This window comes from Petaurus breviceps, unplaced genomic scaffold (genome assembly GCF_028583685.1).
Source record: "Petaurus breviceps papuanus isolate PSGF00001 unplaced genomic scaffold, PetGlider_PUasm1.0 185, whole genome shotgun sequence".
In the NCBI taxonomy this organism is placed as follows: domain Eukaryota; kingdom Metazoa; phylum Chordata; class Mammalia; order Diprotodontia; family Petauridae; genus Petaurus; species Petaurus breviceps.
The window spans coordinates 4,249,949-4,266,682 of NW_027185797.1; positions in this window are offsets into that span (position 1 = coordinate 4,249,949).

A 16,734-nucleotide genomic window follows, 5' to 3' on the forward strand; every position below is an offset into this window, starting at 1 on the left:
TATCTTATCTAATGGTAGCCATCTCTAGTAGAGGGGGAAGAAAAAAAAGGAATTTACATTATAACTTTATTATATATTTAAGGGAATACCAAGTTGTACATAGATTTGTAGTTTCATATGCAATCATTTTTATACTGTTATAGAAATGCTTTGTTATTCTATAAATTAAAAATTAAATAAAAATTAAAAAAACAAATATTAAGCATCAAAGAAAATATGGGATAAATTAGGTGAAGATTTTTTAAACAAAATCAATAGAAACAAAACTGTGTATTTGGAAGGAGGAGAGGGAGGGAGGGAGGAAAGGAAGGAGGAAGGAAGGAAAGAAGGAAGGAAGGGAAGAAGGGACAAAGGGAAGGAGGGAGGAAGGAAAATAAGATACACAACATCCAACCAGACACAAAATATTTATTTTGCTTGTTTTTTGTTTGTCCATTCATTTAATTCTATTGTTAGATGCTAAAGATTTAATGTATAATTTTATTACTTATTTGATTATTCATTGTTCTTAGAAATTATTGTTATAGGGTAGAAGGAAGAAAATAATTTAGATTACAAGTATAATAGGAACAATCTGTCTATGTCATCTACAAGCAAATACACATAGAGTATAAAACAGTCACATCATACAATTGTTCTTAGTATGTTCATTTCTGTGACAATGAATGACTCTTGTAAATGAGAAAGCAGACTGAATCCTCTGGCTAAGAGACTTGAAATCCATGCCTTCCGTGAGAACAAAATATTTACCCTGTCATTACCAGGGCCATTTTAGGTTGTTTCTATACTACCTAGGATCGAAGTTACTTGAGATGTAGAACCTAAGTTATCAGGATAAACAAATCTAACATTTAAAAACTTTATTTTTGGGGGGAAGAGAACAAATCACCGCATTCTCTTAGGCTTGTGTCTTCCTGGTCTTCAAGTCAAATATGCTATAAAAAAAAAAGAGCATTTTACTGTAATTTGTTTCCTATGTAGTCTGGAAAGGAAACCTCCATCTTTAAAATCTGTGACAAGCATTTAATAAGTACCTACCAAGGCAGGGTTACCTGCCTCTTACTGTTTAGCTGTCTTGTATTTGAGGGGGTAATTTTAGAAGCCGAAGAGCTGATTAGTCTCTTCTGCTATTTCCCAATATTTAGCAGCAATCACTCTCAAAATAGATAGTGAAGTGTTACCACCAAGCCACTAAGAAATGAAAGAAGAGTCCTCCCCTCATCCCTGTCTATACTCCTCTGGGCACTGGAGAGCACAGAGCTGACCAAGATGCAGGAGTCCTACCCCTTTTCCCCTGCCCAGATCCCACCAGGAATGAGAAGCCTCAGAAAAGGTTGTCATGGAACCTTTTACCCTTCCCCAGCCTTGCCTACCCCTAAATCTCTCTCTCTAACATCCAACCTTCTTGTCATTACCACTTTTTCCTTTCCTCTTCCCATTGGATACCAACTCCTTTACTTACCCTTGGGGAGGGAGCCTAGAGCACTTGCTTCACTGTGAACCCTGGACCCATTTCTCCTTATCCAATAGTCATGAGTCTCTATCTCCCTAATTTGGGGGTTGACATTGCTGCTTCTACCACTTTGATGAACAGTGAGCACCATCTCCAGTCCTTCCTGGAAGACAACAGAACACTAGGCCTTACCATCTGCCCTGATGTTGCACCCTCAGGACAAGAGGTGTGGACCATGGCAGTCTACATGCAGCACAACACTCCCACATGCAGCCTGAACCAGATTAAAATGTATGTGGCAAATATTTAACAAAATAAATAAAAAGCCAACATAATACGATGCAGATAATGTTCATTTGCGGTTTTCTAAATCAGTATGCAAAAGCAGGGACCCATTTCTACTTGAGTTTGACAACACTGCTCTGGACCACTGAGACACCAGGACTTACTGTCTACACTGTAGCTCAGCCCTAAAGCTCCTTTGGTCGTTCCATCCCTCCTGCAGATGAGTTGGCCTTCCTAGGTAGAATGTGAGCTCCCTGAGAGCAAGGATGCTCTCACTTTTGCACAGCACAGTGTTTGGACATGTTATACAAAGAATAAAAGCTTTTTCATTCATTCTATTCACCTATCCATCCATTCAATGAATTGTTTATTGAAAGACATAGTATAGCCATCCAGGTCCCAAGGTGATGGAGGAGGTTGCTGGCATGAAACTGTTCCCAGGAAGGAATCTTCATGTCTCTTACATCTGCATTAAGGCAAACAAAGGCTAGAGAGGACTTTTCAACAACAAGGTATCTTTGACAGCGAATTTTTTGAGACTTGTTTATACAGGGGAAAAAGTCTCACTTCTTCTGCCACTTAGCAAATTCTTGCTTTCTCTTATCCGGCCTTGAAGATTTGAAGAGCCCTGAATGGTCAGCATATACATGGTTGTGTTTTCTGAATTTATAATTAGTGGCCTTAAAAACATGTGGTTGTTATTTAGATAGGAGGCCTGTATTCGGCACTTTCCCTTAGTTAGCCTAAGGATGGCACACATTCAGAAACCTTGAGAGACAACTGTTATCTCAGGGTGGAAAGCTGACCAGGGCAAATGCTATCCCAGAATGACCTAGAAGAAGATATTTCTTGAAACAGCTATCTTAGGGTGTGTACAAGTGTAAGATGTGGGGAGGGGAGGACGTGCAAAGCCCAGTTTGACTTCCTGAAAAAGTTTCAGAAAGGAAAACAACTGTGGAGCTTTTAATATGCCAGCTAAGAGGTTATGACCTACTTCAGAGAAAACTTAATTAATGTATAAGAATAAAGTGTCTTTCTCCCATCTTATAAAGCTGTTTTGTTCCAGGAAAAACAAACAAACAAAAAAAGACCTCCTACGGTGAATTCTCATAAATCAAACATGTAATTACTATTTATTTCAATGCATATTTTTCGTGCATTCCTAAGCCCCAAGATTTAAGCTCATTTTTGCTAAAAACAAACAAACAATAAAACCACCAAAAACTATTTAAATGGACACAAATAAATGTGAGGCTCAGGCCCAGGAATGCACTCCCTTCCCCATTCCACCCAGAATGAGTTGGTTTCTGCCTCCATCCAACTTGGCCTTTGTTTTCTTCTTTCCTGGGATGTCTCCGTTGGACTCTCCTCACCTCCTGGGAGCCTGGATCTTGAAGCAATCCACGAAAATCCAAGAACCCTTGAGATGTTCCCTCTCTTGGGATCCAGAACCAGAGTCCAAGTTGACCCTAAGCACTAAACGGAGGGGTTGTTGTTCAGTCATTTCAGTCGTATCTGACTCTTTATGACCCCATTTAGGATTTTCTTGGCAATGACAGTGGAGTGGAGGAAGCAGCTAAAACCCTGCTCCCAAGGCTGCTGTCAAGAGTCCAGAACAAACTCCTCCAGACTTAATATTTGTGTTTCTCTTGATTTACTGCCTACCCCTGGAAGGTCATAGGGAAGGGGTGGGGGAAGGAGGCAGAGGTCATCACAGCTGGGATTCATCAATCCTCAAACAATGATAAAGCATTTTTTTTCTTTGTTTTGTTATGGAAAGAAACTCAAGTCATGTGGACAACTACATAACTACAAAGAAGACTGCATACTTGAACAATTGTTATCATACCTGGCTCCTCCGGAGGTGCACACAAAATCCTAATGAATCCTTCCATGTTCAAAGAAGCGCCTTAAAAACCAAGCAGGGGTATCACATGAAGCTCCTTCTAAAGGTGAATCCTGGTAACCCAAATGAGTGTATCTTGGGATATGACTATAATTCACTTCATAGAACAGTTTTTTTTTCCTACTTAGAGACTTTCCAAAGATGGGAATTGCATTGTTGGTTATATTCTACAAGTAATGAATGGTTCTAATTACATCCTTTAGCCTTGTGACACTTGAATCATAAGGTGGGCTTTGGAAGTCACACAAGGCATCGCTCAAGGTAAAGGCCACTCAGATATGGAGTCAGAACAACAAGTTCTGCCTCTAATGCTTTCTGTCAAGTCACACTCTCTTTATGATGATCAGCTTTCTCATCTGTAGGAAGGAGAGAATAAATTCATGCTGTATTTTTCACAGGGGTGTTGTGAAAAAGCGCTTTGCAAGCCAAAAGAATTATGGAAATGGGAATTGTATATTTTATAATAACAGGCTGGCCTTTATATGCTTAAGGTGACTTACCCAAGGTCACACAGGTACTAAGGGGCAGTGACAGAATTTGAGTTGATTCCATGCTCTATTTAGCTCACTTTTTTGGATTGTACCAGTCATTTCATTGGTTTAGGGAGCACTAAGTAAACAATTCCCCCACTACCATTGCAGACAGGTTGCTCTCCTGTAATTTATAGTTTCCAAGGTTACGTGACTTGACCAGGTTCACACAACTAGCACATGTCAGAGCTAAACCCAGCTCTTCCTGACTCTGAGGGCAGCACTGTTGCCATCATCAGATCTACCCCTTACTCTTTCACCTTCTTGCATCTTAGCCCAACCCTCAAAGACCCCTTGCCTGTACCAACTCTGATCTTCTGCCTTTTCATGTAGTCCCTTCAGAGACGCTTCAAAATGCTGCTAAATAAGGTCTCCCACCTATCAACACTTCTTTACAAGAACCTTCGAATGAGCAAAAGACTGTGGAAAATGCTGAGAAGCATCCCATACAATCTGTGGTCTCCAGGAGCTCATCATGGGTCAAGACGTTCGAATTTCATTGGTTAGGCTAAAGAGACCACACAATGAAAGTTACGTTTGAAGATTTATCTGACTCCAGAGTAGTGAGAAGTAGTGTAAGCACAACTGGACCAAAAACTGTGCAGCGGAGATTATCAATCTTTCTCTCTGTGGGGCACCAAGAGGGTCAAGAGTAAAGGGCAGCTCCTTCCTGTTCCTTCTTCTTGCTAGTTCAGGAAAAAGCCTCAGGCAATTTGAATAACTCTTTGGAGCTGTGCAGAGGTAAGTGGAAGAGATGGAAAGACCACCAGGAAGAGAACAGACGGTCCTTCTTGAGCTTCTAGACTGTCCGGTGAAAATAAAAGTCGCTTTGCCCAGGTTCTAAGGGAAGTGAGACAAAAATCATAATAAATCACCATGATCCTACATGGAATTAAGGAAAGGGACCCCCTTGTGAGGCAGGAGATAGTGTAAAACTTGGGGTCATGGGAACGGGTATACAAAAGATTAATAAAGAAAAAAACATAGGTACTCGTTTCTGAAGTTCTTGTTTTTGAGCCGTGCACACATTTGTCCCCAGAGACTTCTTCCCATGTGGGTTTGTTGTTACAGAGCTGGTCCCTGTGGAAGGGAAACTTGAGTAGCAAGGCATGGGGAACTAGGAGGGATGGCTTATAATGGATGACCACCACCTACTGAGATCTGAGGAAAATGGAATAAAGTAAAGCTGCAGAGGATAGCAAATTATGAAATCCCCAATTACTCCCTCCTAGAACCCAGGGCACAGTGCATGGAGCCCCTGGTCTGGAGTCAGGAAGACCTGGGTTCAAATCCAGCCTGTGACACTTACTAGCTGTGTGACTCTGGGCAAGTCACTTAACCCTGTTTGCCTCAGTTTTGTCAAATGAGCTGGAGAAGGAAATGGCAAACCATGCCAGTAACTTTGCCAAGAAAACCTCAAATGGAGTCTTGGAGAACTGGGCATGACTGAACAATATTAAGAGCCCAGGGCATTCCTTGCCACTGTCCTGGTGCCTGGGGCAGAGAGCACAGTTGCTTACTAGTGGTCATTGTTACTCTGTATGGATTTTGTTCACTGACATGTAAAACAAACTTATGTTTTGAGTTTTGTGAGGTTGTGGGTTTGTAAAGCATATGTGAGGCTGGGCAATTCCTCCCTGGGAAGGGTTTTGATCTTGAAATTCTTAGGCAGTCTTGGTGAGGGCAACCATCCAGAGAAGCAAAAACTCTCCCCAAGTATGCCAAATATGCCCAATGCCTTTGTCTCAGGAGGGAGCCTGGGACACAAGGGTTATAGTAATAATAGGCAATTCATACTAATGGTGCAAGAATTCATTAACAGTGAATTTTAACTTTTCCTGAAATCAGAAAACTCTGAGTTGCAATCCTGCCTCAGACACTTACTGTGTGATCCTGGTTAGCCTATGCCTTGAGGGGATAATTAAGAGCACCTACTTTGAAGGGTTGCTGTCAGGATCAAATAAGATCTCTGTGAAGTGTTTGGCACAGTGTCTGGCACATAGTGGTCTCTATAGAAATGTTTATCCTCCCCTTCCTCACCTCCTTCTTTTGACCAGAGGAGCTTGTGACATTAATGGAACGAGCAACTAACCATGAGAATAAATTAAAATCCAATTTAATTATTTTTATATAAACAAAACCAAAATGGCTTCATGAATGTGGTTTTCACGTCTGTTGTTTTATAAGGGCTATCTGTAAAAAAAAAAAAATCACCTGATTTTCAGGAAATAGATAAAGGACTGAGGATTACCCTCTATCGATTTAGCAATAAAAAGGGCCACACTCTCAAACCAGCAACCAGCCACCTGGCCTCCTGCATTCAGGGCTGTCTCCCCGACAACAGGTTATTTGTAGGCTATACTACCAATTTTGGGCCATGCAACAACTGGCCTGAGAAAAATACAGAACAGCCAAAGGTATGGAAATGTACTCAGCTCAAGATACTATGGAAAGGGCATCCCTTACATACTGAGAGAGGACTTAGAAATGTCAAGGAAGAGGCGGTTGATTGCACCAGAATTATGCAATTTCTCTTGTGACATTTCATATCAAAATATCCCAGCCAGTGAGTGCTCTTACTGGCACGTCTGAGTCAAGAGAGGTTGTGGTAGATCTGGCCCGTGACCCGTACTGCAAGAGTGGGGGTGGGGACTACATGCAGCTGTCCTCAGAGGCCAAAGCTTTGGAAAGAAATGTAGAGTTCACTTCCCCACACTTCTCATATCTTGCTTCCTTATCCAGTTCTCACCTCTTGGCCTGAATTTCAGCTCCTGAAATGAATATCCTGCTTCTATGATATTCCTTTCAATTCTGGCTCTAAGAAATCCTGCCTCTGGCCTCGATGGACCTTTTGGTTTATGCAGACTTAGTTCAAAATTCAGATCCTACCTTTCTTCCCCAGAGAGGACTGCCCTGCCTCTGTCCTTGTGCTTTCCCTAATTATACCAGCACCAGAATATTATGGTATTTTCTGACTTCATAAGCAGCAAGAATTGGTATTTGTACGACAACACCCAGAAGGGAGTCTCAGAGATCACAGAGATGCATCAACAAAGAGTATATCTCTCTGAGAAATTGGCAGTACTGAAAGGCATATTAGTGATCCCATGAAAAGCCATCTGCTAATCAGAAAATCTAATGTCTTTTTTTTAAGAGCTCATGCTCCAAATCTGCAGTTTTAGACACTCTTGATTTCTCCCTTGTATTGGATACTCTTCCGTTGGTTGGCTTTAAAGAAACTCTACTCTCGTGGTTCTCTTCCTACCTCTCCCATCACTCCTTTGTCTCTGCTGTGTCCTCATTCCCTTCACCCCACCTGAAAATGAGTATGCCCCAAGAACACTTTCTTGACTCTCCTCTTTTTCCCCCCTATTTTCTCCCCCTTGCCAATCTCATTCCTTCCTAGGGTTTTAACTATCACTTGTGAGCAGGTAACTCTCAAAACTATAAGGCTGGCCTCTTCTGATTTCCAGACCCACACCTTCAACTGCTTATAATACAACTATGCCCCCACTGATTCTTTTTAACTAAAAATATCCAAAGCAGAGTTTATTATCTTTCCCAAATAATATTGACTTTCCTATTTGTTTACAGCACCACCATTCACCCCATGTCCCATGTTTATAACCAGAGAGTTGACTGACTCTCATCTTCCTTACAACTCATATTTCACCACTTATCAATTCCTATCTCTGCAATATCCTTTCCTCTCTCTCATCTCCTTCCCCACTAACCATCATGATAATTCAAGAGTTCAATACTACCCATCTATATGATTGAAATAGCCTCTTGGAGATCTTCCAGTCTCCACTCTTTACCTTTTCTGATCCTTCCATCATTTCCAAAGTCATTTTCCTATGCATAAATCTGGACATAACTCTTATGCTCAAAAATCTTTACCTGCCAAGTAAAATTCAAACTCTTTTGTTTATCATTCAAGGCTTTCCACACATCACAGACTTTTCTCATATTACTGTCCTCTATGTCTGGCCAGACTGAACAACTCTCTATATTCAAATATACTCCACTTTCATCTCTTTGCTTTTGCTCAATACTTTTCTTTCTCATCATTACCTGTTGAGATCCCATTCACCCATGAAAACTCAGTTAAATGTCACTCTCTCCAAGGAGCCTTCTCTGATTCCGCTTGAATTTTTCTATTTACATCCATGAAATATGGAGCTTATTAGGTGGTGCTTAAAGAATGTTTATTGACTAATCAATTAAGAATCATGCTCCCTATCAGATTTCACAGAGAATTGTTTTATACCTCTCTAACGTGCTTACCATGGCTAGGTTGAATATTTTGATATTCTGTGTTTTTGCCTTATTTCCTAACTAGACTGCAAGCTTCTCAAGGACATAAATTTTGTCTTGTTTAAACTCTGAGTCTCACCTAGGGCCTAGTCCAATAGATGGTGAAATCTGATGGGTGACTATGCCATTGTGTAGCTTACATAGAAAAAGACATCACGGGGCGGCTAGGTAGCAGCAGTGAATAGAGCACTGGCTCTGGAGTCAGGAAGAAAAATAGGTCACTGGAGTCAAGGAGGTTGAGGATTTAAAATGTAAGGTTTTTAGAGAGTTGTTAATATAAAAATTGAAGCCGTCAAAGACAATGGCAGGGAATGAGAAGAGACCATATACTACAATATGATGGGAAACAAATGGAAAAATATTCTTTCAAACCTAATATTGCTTGCCTGAATGCCAAATCTCTGCAATTTTGCAGGTTTCAAGAATTAAGTATATCAAGACCTTTTGGGTCACAGCATGGTGGCCTGGCCCATCTCCACAGCACCTTCCCCTATTCCAACTATCCCTTCCAACACCACAAGCTGATCTAAGCCTTCCCTGGCATTGACAGGAGTACCTGCTATTTGTCAAATGGAAAAAATTCATATTGGAGGAGGGGATGGGGTTTCTAGGGTACAAATGAAGAAGTCTGTATAGACCCACACAAGATTGAGACACACTGAATCCCTACTTCTGGAAAAGATCTATGGTGATTTTTCTACTTATGGGGCAATCTTGCCCATTTATTTACAAGTTCTCCACCTTGACACTAGTTTGTATTTGCATCCCCAGCACTACCATGGTGGCTGACACATAGTAGACACTTAGCTAAATGCTTATTGATTGGCTGATTGATGGAAATCAATTGTAGGACTACAAGACAGGGTTTGCCATCTCTAGATGAACTCACCAATTTAATAACTACTATATATAACGTGAACACAAATGGAGAAGTATGTGAACAAATGAGTGTCTTTGTGTTTGGATGACTCTACTTTTACTTAGTTATTAAATCTTAGAAAAGCAAAATTCCAGGGCAATGGTCTAATATATTTAGTTGCATCACCCAATTTATGTCTCTGTTTATTTAATTGTCATGTATAGAATGAATTGTAGAAGGAAAAGACTGGATGGCAGGAAGCTTAGCATAAGATTATTTTAATAGGCCACATATGAAATGATAAGAGGTATCACCTTAACTTGTAACTTAGGTACCACCATTTTAAGTATTTCACTCCAAAGGGTATGGACAGCCTCTTGGGACTTTCAAACAGAATTATATAACCATATCTATGAATGCGGACTGCATCTATGATTCCAATGGTGTAGGGAATTCTTGAGAGAGGAAATCTCTACTACCACAACTTATAGATGCCTTACAGGTGTAGCAACCTTTTCTGTAATTTGTAGTCTTAGGGAGTTGAGCAGAGCAGTGAGGTTAAATGATTATGCCCCTGGTCTGGAAATAAATAGTAGGATGGATGAAATGAAGAGAGTACACAGAGGAGGTAGGAAGTCCTCTTAGAAAGCTACTGTATTCATTCAAAAGGGTAATAATGGAGAGCTATATAAGGGAAGTAACAGTGAGAGTAGAGAGGAAGGGATGAATGTGAGATGTATCACAGGCATGGACTTGAAAGGACTTGGAGACTGACTAAAAGTTTGGGAGACAAAAAAGTCAAAGAGAATACCAAGGACTAGAAAAAAGGCCTCTGAACCTGATAAGTAGAAAGTCACCAAGAACACTTGAGAGAGTACTTTCAGTAAATTGGGGGTAGAGAGCAAGAGATGCCTAAATTGAGGTCCACAGAATCCCAAGAGAGAGCTGAGACCATTTCTTCCTGCATGGCATTATAATGCCTCCCAAATATAATAAAATACTCACATTTATGTAACCCTGGAAGATTTTCCAAGGATTTCCCTCATATTAGTCCTGTGAGGTAGGTCAGGTAAATAATACTCTCCATTTTAAAAATAAGAAACATAGGCTCTGAATATTCATGATCACAAAACTAGTAGATGAAAAATACAGCCAGGTCTTCTGGTCCAGGTCCAACCCTCTATCTGCCTCTATAAATAAACACAGTTACATGCTAGACTCAAAGGTAATGACAGAGCATGTCAGTATACACATGAATCAGCTTTTAAATATCTGTCAACACCCTGGGCTGATTAGGGATTGCATTCCTTCTCCTGAATGAATGTCCCAATCAGTTTTATCCCCAGTTGTGCCTGGGAAATACCCTCACCTCCCCCTCTTATTTTTTTTTTTCAAACAGGGCTCAAGATGCTGAGCTCTTAGAATCTGAAGGTCACACCTTGATGAGATAAGGAAATGAGAACTGAATGCTTTCAGTGTTGATCATCATTGAAAAGGATCACAAAGCTAGATCAACAGTGAGATTAAAACTCTGTTTTCAGAAGAATATTTGTGAAAAAGAAAGAAAAAAGAAAGTACCTGGTGTTTCCCCTCACCTTCTAAATGAAAAAATTCCCCACACCCCAATATTATCTATTGTTGTTGGTGATCTCGGCCTTTTTTTTGTAAAGAAAAGGGCAGCTATAAATGCTTTCAAAGGCTGACTGACCATGGGATTCCTAACAGATTTGGAGATTTAGTAATGGGTTCGTTGGATCTTCAAGATGGTGCTGAAAGGGACCTCAAAAGCCACTAGGGCAATCTGATCATTTTACATATGAGGAAAATGAGGCAGATGGAGGCTAACTGACTTACTCAAGTTCTCACACATTATGAGCATTTCATAATTTTCTCCTGTCTCAAGTGACAACAGAAATTTTGACATACTGAAATAGTTTAGATTAATTTTTATTTACAAAAATAAACACATACCATGTAACATTTGGGTGATTGTCAGGGATTCTAGGGTATGGGCAAGAGAGTTTATGAAATCAAACAATAATAACATCAGTATTAATCAAATAACAAATAATGACTCAAAAGAGGTAGGAATCCTTGTTCACTCTGCAAAGTTGTGTTGTGGATAGATGGAGAAGAAAGAAAACATGGTTGAAGAGACCTATAGAGTTTACTGTGTTAAAGGACTTCAATGTTCAACGAGGAGAAAAACAAACAGAACCCCTTCAATCTGCTAATTAGTGAGAGCTCCAGCTAAGTAGGTAGGTGATGCTGTAGTGCACAGAGTGCTGGACCTGGAGTCAGGAAGATTCTGGGAGTTCAAATCCAGCTTCAGACACTTACTAGGTGTGTGACCCTAGATAAGTCACTTAACCTGTCTGCCTCAGTTTCTTTACCTATAAAATGGGGATTTTATAGTAACACCTACCTCCAAGGGTTGTAAGAAACAAATGAGATAATTGTAAAGTACTTATAGCACAGTGCCTGACAATCATGGTAAGAGTTTTATAATATTAGCTTTTATTATTATATTTACCAAGTGATGAGCCTGGAATCACAAAGACCTGAATTTACATCCTGCTCAGATGCTCTCCAGCTGTGTGACCCTAGACAGATTATTTAATGTTTGTCTGTCTCAGTTTCCCCAATTGCACAGCGGGGATAATAACAACATCTACCTCATAGGGTTGTGAGGATCAGCAGTATATATTTCTCAAATATATAAAAAACTGGGCCAAATTCATAAAAATAAGAGCCATTCCCCAGTTGATAAATGGTCAAAGGGTAATAACATGCAGTTTTCAGAAGAAGATAGTCACATGAAAAAATGCTCAAAATCATTATAGATTAGAGAATTGCAAATTTAAAAACTCTGAGGTGGGGGATTTTTCTTTCATTTTCACAAATATTCACACCAATCGGATTGGCTAACATGACAGAAAAAGAAAATGATGAATCTAGCGGGAATGTAGAAAAATAGGGACACTAATGCATTGCTGGTAGAGTTGCGAACTGGTCCGACCATTCTGGAGAACAATTTGAAACTATTCCCAAAGGGCTGTAAAATTGTTCATGGGCTTTTACCCAATAATGCCATTATTATATTTGTATCCCAAAGAGAACGGGAAAAGACCCATTTGTACAAAAATATTTATAGCAGTTCTTTTTGTGGTGGCAAAGAATTGGAAATTGAGGAGATGCCCACCAATTGGGGAATGACTGAACAAGCTGTGGTATATGATTGCAATGGAATACTATTACAGTATAAGAAATGTGGAGGAGGGTGGTTTCAGAAAAACCTGGGAAGACTTGTATGGACTGATGAAGAATGAAATGAGCAGAACCAGGAGAACACAGTAACAGCAATATTGTAACAATGATCAACTGTGAAAAACAGCTAATCTGATCAAAACAATGATTCCTGACAATTCCAAAGGATCCATGATGAAAAATACCATCCACTTCCAGAGAGAGAACTGATGAACTCTAAATGCAGAGTGAAGAAAACTTTTTAAAAACTTTCTTTTACTTGTTTTTTGTTTGTGTTTTCTTTTGCAACATGGCTAATATGGAAATATATTTTATATGACTTGCCACATCTAATTGATAAAATTGTCTTCTCAAAGAAGGGAAGGGCAAGAAAAAGAACAAGAATTTGGAACTCAAAATTTTTTTAAATAATGGTTTTTAAAATTTACATGCAATTGGGAAATATTTAACAAAATAAATTAAAAACATGTTTTAAAAAACAGTGACTGGCACATAGTAGGTGCTTAAAATAAATTCTTATTCCCTTCCTTTCCCTTCTCTACAGTTTGGTATCCTAGACACCCTCAGGCTAAAATGGCAACAAAGCTCTTTTGACTCAGTGTCCTCAGACAAGAGCAGAACCAAATTCCACAAACTGGAGGCTTTTCTTTGGCTTATTTTCCTTTTCTTGCCAGGTTCCAAATAGGAAAAAAGTTTCAAGGATATGCATCTATGAACTTATATTTATGTATATGCAATCTGAAAAATTATTCAAAATAGCAAATACTCTCTCTTTCTTTGGCTCTAGTCACCAGATCAGTCAAAAGTTGAGGAAAATGTCTTCTGTTCTTATTAGGGTTAAATTCCCCTTTCTCACTCAATCCCCACACTCATAAGCTTGGCTACAGCGCAAAGAAAACCTATGTTTAATTAGTATCTGTTGGGGCGGTTAGGTGGCACAGTGAATAGAGCACTGGCCCTGAAGTCAGGAAGACCGGAGTTCAAATCTGGCCTCCGACACTTGACATACTTACTAGCTGTGTGACTTTGGGCAAGTCACTTAACCCTGACTGCCCTCCAAAAAGCAAAAAAAAAAAATAGTATCTGTAAGCAACATTTGTTGTTGTTCAGTAGTTTTTAGTCATGTACAACTCTTCATGACCTCATTTGGGGTTTTCTTGGCAGAAATACTGGAATAGTTTGCCATTTCCTTCTCCAGCTCATTTAATAGATGAGGAACTGAGGCAAAGTAAAATGACTTACCCAAGGCCACACAGCTAGTAAGTGTCTGAAGGCTGATTTGAACTTAGGAAAATGAGTCTTCCTGACCCCAGGACCATCATTCCATCCACTGTGCTAGCTGCCTGTAAGTAACATAGAATAATAAACACATAAAAGGAATAGGCTTTATATTGTAGGTTTGTTAGGGTAATAGGAAGAAAGTAGTTAGTTAATTAGGGAATTGACAGCTTCCACTGGCTAAGCTCCCATTAAGGAAGTAAAGCCCAGGAGTGGTCCAACTAGTTCCGAACATATCATGACAACATACCTGCCACACCCAGGCTATCAGATCTCAGCAGTCTCTGGCCAGTCCTTGGTCCACTGACAGTTACTACCATGGACCCTCCCTACTCTTCTTAGCTGCAGTGTCTTCTGCCCCTAGCTACTTGTTGAGTGATAACAATCTATCAACCCTCTGTTCCCTAGTTGGTCCCTCAATATGGTGCCCAACTCAGCATGACCACACTGCTGGTTTCTATGTCGAACAGTAGTATCAAACTCAAATAGAAACAGCAACCACTAAGCCAAACAGTGATCTTCGAGGGCAGCATATTGACCTAGAAAGCCACATATTACCACGAGCTATGCTCTACTTTATTTATTCTCTTAAGTATTTCCTAATTACGTTCTAATCTGATCACTGATTTCAGGAGTGTTTGACACTTCTGACTTAGAAAACCACACATTTATAGATTTCTTTTTAAAAAAATAGATGTTTGTTATTATTCAGTTGTTCTCTTCATGACCCCATTTGGGGTTTTCTTGGCAAAGATATTGGAGCAGTTTGCCATTTCCTTCTCCAGCTCATTTTACAGACAAGGAAACTTAAGTCATGACTTGTCCAGGGTCACACAGTGAGAAAGTGTTTAATATATCAACGCATTAAAATCAGACAGAAACTGTATTTTAATCTGGCTTGGATTGCACTGTGAATATTATGGACCTCTTGCTGGGTTGTGTGTGTGTGATGTTTGGCACCTCTGATTTACTCCTTCAGAGTTACCAAGAACTGGAATAAGCTACAGCTGAAAGTGCTCATACACTCTAGCCTTCAGTACCCAAGAATTAGAATAAACAACAGCTGGGTGCACATAGTCTGTAATCTTCAGTAGTTCTGATATCTCATTGGCCCTTGGAAAGGGCAGTACAGATGATGGAGCCTGTGAGTGGCCACTGCCCTTCCAGCCTAGGATAGACACCTAGTCAATGATAGGAAGGAAGGAAGGAAGAGAAGAGGGAGAGGGAGAGGGAGAGGAAAGGGAGAGGCAGAGGGTGAGGGAGAGAGAGAAGGAGAAAGAGAAGGAGAGAGAGAGAGAGAGAGAGAGGAAACACAGAGACAGAGAAACACAGAGACAGAGAGAGAGAGAGGGAGGGAGGGAGAGAGGGGGAGAGAGAGAGAGACAGACAGAGAGAGAGACAGACAGAGACAGAGAGAGAACATGAACGAATGCAGGTCCAGACAGACAATACATTTTGCCAATATCCCATGACTAATGTTATATCAGGCTAAAATGGGAACTAGGCCACTAGAAAAGGCAGGAGAATTTTAGAAACCATACTGAATCAACAGTAGAAAACCTACAATGAGGGAATTACCAAAAACAAAGACTGATAGTTTCAGTTCATTAGGGACAAAAGAGGCCCAGGAACTGAAACTGGGAAGAGCTTCCAGGGCTAGAGAAGGCCCTCTATGCCTTCCTTTCTTACCCCTTCAGGGCCCTTCTGTCCCATTTCTAAGCTAGAGTCCTGATTCTGCCACAGAACAAATGCTTACTCTTTTGGTCCAAATCAGGAGGGTACAAAATAGTCCTGTTACGTGGTCTTTCTTGTTTTAGTTTCTTACCTCACCTTAACCAACATGGAAAATAGGTCCCAGATGTGGTACCAACCAGCATGATGCAATGGAGAAAACACCAGATTTGGAGCCAAGAGACCCCCATCTGAGAACTAGCTCTCTACCATTTTCTCCTGTTATAATCTTGAAGAAGGAATCATCGTACATCTCTGGGTTTCAGTCTCCTTATGTATAAAATGAGGAGGTGTGCTTAGATGATCTCAAAGTACCTTTTCTAAGCTCTAAATCCTATGACCCAATTGATTAACAAGGATTTTTGGATTACCAAAGTGTCCAGGACTGTGCTTTGAACTACATAAGGCAAGTATAAGACCCAATTACTGCCTTCAAGGAACCTGAAGAGGCAGCTTGGAGTAGAGTGGTGGATTTGGAGTGAAGACCCCTGCACTCAGGGCTCACTTCTGACATTTACAAGCCATATGATCAGGGGCAAGTCATTACTTCTTGGAAACTCACCTTCTTCATCTATAAAAAGGAAACTTGAAACACCTGCAGCCCCTACCTCACAAGGCTGTTTCATATGACAGTGTAAAGACTGTGCATGCACTGGGTGCTGTCCCAGGTGACACCTGAGGTGTTATGTTGGCCACTCACACCAACTTGTGCCCTGCCTTCCTTAAACCCACAGGAAGACATGGTGTGACTTTATTTTCTTCATTTTTTATTCATTTTAAATATAAACATGAAACGAGAAAAAAAATCCACATACACAGCAGAACATGAGAAGATTCAATATGAAACCACATATTTCTATTTCAAACTCTTTGCTACTTTTTTGAAAAACCAATGTAATAAATTCTATACCTTGTTTTCAAAGCTCTCCTGCTCTCCTGTGCTTCCTTCTAAGTTTTCTTTTGTTCTCTCCTGTGCACTTTTAATTTTATTTTATTTTCTCTCTCCCTCCCCACCTGGCCATAGAGAAGGCACAGTGCCTTATCCACTGTATCACCTAGCTGATAGATAGATAGATAGATAGATAGATAGATAGATAGATAGATAGAT